Raw genomic sequence first — 5,484 nt, 5'->3', positions numbered from 1 at the left:
TCTCAAAAAAGTCATGTATTAATTCAAAATAATATATTTTGCATAAAGACAATGAAGCCTATCTTTAGGATGTTTGCTTGTGATTATTTTCATGACATTTAAGCACAATTTAAGCACAATTGTGATAAATGTATGTATATGTATGTACAGTACTGATCACAAGTTTGGAAACGTGCTTTTAAAAGAGTCTTACGCTAATCAAGGCTGCATTTATTTGATAAAAAATACAGAAAAAACAGTAATATTGTGAAATATTAAAATATAATTTATTTTTGTGATGCAAAGCTGAATATTCAGCATCATTACTCCAGTGTTCAGTCAGTTACATGATCCTTCAGAAATCTTTATAATATGCTGATTTATTATCTATGTTGGAAACAGTAACGCATAAGTGTCTTCTTTCAAAAACATTAAAAATAGTAATGTTTCCAAACTTTCGACCGGTACTGTATGTATATCCTGAAAAGTGGAAAGGTATTTGTCATTAATTGTCATGAAAATAATGGCAGCAGTTGATTTTGGGGTACCTGAAGATTCACCCTTTCTACCTGGTCTTTTCCATCAGTTCTATTTACTAAAGTAAAAAACAAAAATGCAGTACATGTGTAGAATAACACTCCCAGTGAACGGTTTCAGCACAGTGCGTGTTGAAAGTGCCTAGACAGAGACTGCGTGGCGACAGAATATTTAACAACTGTAAATCAAGTCAAAAGGGGTTATTTATTTAGCATTATAACAAAGCTTGTGTAAAATGCATAGTTTTATCTTTATTTTTTAACAGTATTTAGTATGAACCAGTGTATACAGAGACCTACATTAATCTCTTCATACAAGTATTGTGTGACATATATTCAGATGTTTTAATGGGTTTTCTAAGAAGCCTTTACCGATTGATGAGTACAGTACAATTATTAACAGTCTCATTTACTACAATTTAAAGCTTCTGAATATTATTTATTTTTTATATTAAGTATTTTTTGTTCAGTCTAATTTTGTAAGTGGGTATATAGAATTATATACAGTACTCGTTAGCAGCAGAACTAATATGAATAAGGATGAAGTGACTTCTCAATTACATTAGTTTGTGAGCAGTGTGATTATCTGCATCTGTTTAGATATACATGTATAAATGATTTTCCCTAACGTGACATTGACATTAAAGAGGTTATACTTCCAGTTTATCTATATTACTAACGAATGTTTTTCTGAATGTGCAGCTCTTTACATTGTGTGAACAAAATGTGAGTGGTGCTTGTGTGACATGCCAAGTTCCTAGTTTTAAATGTGTAACGGTCCTTACGATTTAAAAATATAAAACATGAAACACTCGAATGCAGAGAATCATATATTGTAAAAATATGTTTATTATACATGAACAGGAAATAAAAGAATACATACAGTGAAAGTAAATGGGAATAAAAGTGGTCCGTACGACTTGTATGCTAAATTTCAAGTCATGCAATAGCTTTGAATGAGAAACCCACTAAAAGTTGGCATGAAATGGAAATCTATACTGTAAATGCATTCTTTTGATTTTATTTTGAACAATTTATCCATGCATGTTTCATTTATTTGACCTTTTTGTTTATCCCTTTCTTGCAATCGACTGCAAAGATCTGCCTCCATCCAATCAGCAACCAATGAATTGAACCTCGCCCTTCTTTTTTTTTTTTTTTTTTTTACAATAATCAGTTAGGGACCGTTCGGTATTTATGGAAAGGGCCACCGGAGGAAAATAGGGGAGGGTCATGTCTTTTTATTCTTTGTTGAGGGGTGGGTCATCCAGCTTTTTTTAGTCTAGGGGGAGGGTTAAAAATTTAGATTTTTGAGGTAAACTATTTTAAGCCTTGTTCAGTCTTTCAGTCCAAGTCCAATTTTGTGCATATCCTATTGGAATCTAGTCATATTTAGTGTAAACAGTAGGGGTGTAACAATATTCAAACCGAACGGAAAAACATGTCCGGGTACCTAGCATAACCTTGGCTCTCTGATAAGAGGGAACGAGACACTGCGTCACCGAAAGGTGGCGCTAGGGGTTATCCCCTCATTCCTCGGATCTACTTATGCCTAATGAAGTCTCGCTGGCAAGAATCCGCCCGCCAATGGCGTTCAAGTGTGAAGTGCTGAACGCCATGGCCTAAGAATCTTGGACTGAAGCAGAGTGCAGCCGACAAAGTCTCTGAGCTATGTAACACGGCACCGTACGCAGTGTCTCGTTCTCTCTTCACAGGGAACCGAGGTTACGTTAGGTAACCGGAGACGTTCCCTTTTGAGTCGGTCTCTCAACACTGTGTCACAGAAAGCTGACGCTAGGGGATCTATAAAATCCCGCCATGTTGATAGTGAAGGTCCAGATCGGCTGCAAGCCAACCCGTTGACCTAGCTTAAGAACTTCATGCAACGGAGACCTCATAAGCTCAACGGCATAGCAACTATAAGAGCAAGTTGCACAACTTAGCAACTCGGTTGCTTCAACAGCTTAACACGAATGCTGAACATAGATTAGTTAGCTTGATTCCTGCATAGACAAAACATGTGTTGCGAGGAACATCCAGGTTATAAACACGTATAGGACATAGCAACATGCATAGGTTTGTATGCATAGCCCACCTGGCATGGGTTTTTCCGCAAAGGTTATACCTGTGTGGGAGAAACCACAATGACGGATTCCTTTTCTGTGCTTTTTATACCATGGATGTGTGTGCAACAGCAATGCGCATAGATATAACCCACGAGGGTGACCATTGGCGCAGGAAAAACTTGAAAAGCGGTATAGCCAGTGTATCATCACATAAGGGCTATCAGCACCAGAGTGTACTGTGACCAGTGTAAGTGACACTACCCCCTTTCATGAAAACCAACGGCCAGCCGGTGTTAAACATTGAAAGGCAAAGAGTAGCGCAGCACCAGCGTAAGAAGCAGAAGCGTACGAAGCCCATTTCCTCGCACAAGCAGCAGCAGCACAGCCAGTGCTTATCGTAGAAAGCGATGGACAGCGGCCACGCCGGCACGCATAATGGCTAGTGTAAGCAGTATTCCACACCCATATGAGAAGACGGCGGCAAAGCCAGTGTTAACAGAAGGCAGCAGCATTGAGTGGGCGGAACACGCCCCCAGCTGCCCCGTGTCTCGCGCGAGTATCTCTTCCTAATAAATAAGAATGAACATCTGAAGGTATGTTGAAAGATACAGTAAAACTAACTGAAATATATTATATCTCGTATAATCGCTCAATCAGGGTTTCAATGGAGGAAAGACATCAGTAAAACAGCTTGTAAACAATATCCCAGGTAGCATTACATTTACCTCAGGCAAGTCATTCAGTGTCCACAGCTTGTTAGAAATTAACTCTAACTTTAAACAGATGTGTAAAAATCTTATTTCAGGTGGTGTTTTTTGCTGTTCACTAGGGGTGTAACGGTACACAAAACTGACGGTTCGGTACGTATCTTGGTTATGACGTCACGGTTCGGTACAGTATGGGGGTTGGGGTCTCGAAAAAAAGCTTGCTTATGCGAAGTGCATGCCGAGTAGAAAAGTATATACTGCTAGTCAGGCTGGCGTACGCCTCTGAATTTTTAAGACACAGCCTAGACAGCAGCAGGGAATGAAGCCACTAGACAGCGTTTGTGCACAAAGATAGCTCATGAAACTGATTTCGGACAGACTTCTGGGGTAGCGTATCAGTTTTATGATCTACAGCAATAATAGAGAGAGCATTGGTGAAAACTAAGCAAATAATGAATTACTACAATAGTAATTTTAGTAATTAGAAATGACATCAAAAGTGAAAAATGTTGGTCAAAAACATTTACACATGAACCTACCACCAACTGCAACTTTGAGATGCAATCTTTATTTTGTAGCTCAAGGCAGCGAAGGATACATCTATGCTGCCTTAAAAAATCAATCAGATTAAGGTATTTCAGGAGCATGGAAACTTGTTTCCACCATGGAATAAAAAATAAAGGTAATTGCGTCTTTATCTCAGAATTCTGACTTTTTCTCACAATTCACGAGTTCACACTTACATACAATTAAAGGGAATAAAGTATAATGCGTATTTGGCGTGCTGTCCGGGGGGAGGGCTCCGAGCTCGGAATTCGGCCGAACCCAGAGTACTCCCCCTGTATGTATGTAAAGTGGTTTAGGACTAGAAGAGTGGAGAAGGGGTGGTGGAGGGACGCTGCCAAACTGTCAGATAAATGAGGTGAGACTGCTGAGTCTATATATACGTTTTAATCATGATTGCCGAGTGCTCTCCACCCGTGTTAATTATCTGAACGTGCTTCTCCCGAACTTTTTTAATAAAACATATTTAATCATGGTTGCTGAGTGCTCTCCACCCGTGTTAATTATCTGAACGTGCTTCTCCCGAACTTTGTTAATAAAACATAATTTGTAAGTTTACAACTCACACTTTTTACTTTTTTCAGAATTGCGTGATTCAGTCACAATTGCAAGTTATAAAGTCACAGTTGCGTGTTATAAAGTCACTATATCTTAAAATTCTGACTTTATAACAAGCAATTGCGACTTTATATCTTAAAATTCTGACTTTATAACAAGCAATTAAGTCGCAATTCTTTTTTGTGTGAGAAAAAAGTCTGAATTGCGATTTATGACTTTATAACTCACAATTGCGACTTTATATCACATAATTCTGAGGAAAAAAAGTCCAAATTATTATTATTTTTTATTCTGTGGCGGAAACAAGCTTCCATACACGGAGACAAAGTGAACCTAACTAGGTCTACCAACGTAACATACCCATAGAAACCAAAGCAGATATTCCGGAAAACGATAGAGCTCCACAGGACACAAATAGGCAGTGCTGGGTAAATTACAAATTGTAGTCAATTACTGAACACAATTTACATGATGAAAATTGCAGTTTAGGTAATATAATCTGATTACATTTAGATTTTTTTGACCTAACTCGTTTATCACATTGATTTGAAAAATACAAAGAAAAAGAAAATGTATTCCATTCTTTATCAACAACATGAAGTGCATTTGCATTAAATATTACATCAGGGTTTTCCGAACTATAGGGTTTGTGAGGAACTGCTTATAAGCTGATGAAAAGCTAATAATTAAATCTAAAAAATAATAAATGTAGATATTTTAAATTTGATGAAAGAACATGATACCCTTTATAATTTTTGGCTTACTAGAGATTATATGTCGTTATAGAGGCAGCTAAGATGTTTATGCATTCTATGGTTATGTCACACATTATCTATTGTTTAACAATCTGGTCTCAGGCGAGTTCAGTGACTCTAAAACCATTAGAGTCTATACAAACGTACACTTAAAGTTCTTGATAAGAAATCGATACACTTTCATCATTGTTCAATATTAAAAAAATATATAATCTGCTGAGTTGGGAAAATATGATTAAATATGCCAATGTATGCCTGATGTATAAGATTATCTATGGTTTAACTTCTCCCCCTCTTAGTCAGTTAGTTAGTATTAGTA

Source organism: Rhinichthys klamathensis, unplaced genomic scaffold (assembly GCF_029890125.1).
Source record: "Rhinichthys klamathensis goyatoka isolate OS25496 unplaced genomic scaffold, OSU_Roscu_1.1 h1tg000234l_1, whole genome shotgun sequence".
Taxonomy (NCBI): Eukaryota; Metazoa; Chordata; class Actinopteri; order Cypriniformes; family Leuciscidae; genus Rhinichthys; species Rhinichthys klamathensis.
This window is presented reverse-complemented; position numbering follows the sequence as displayed.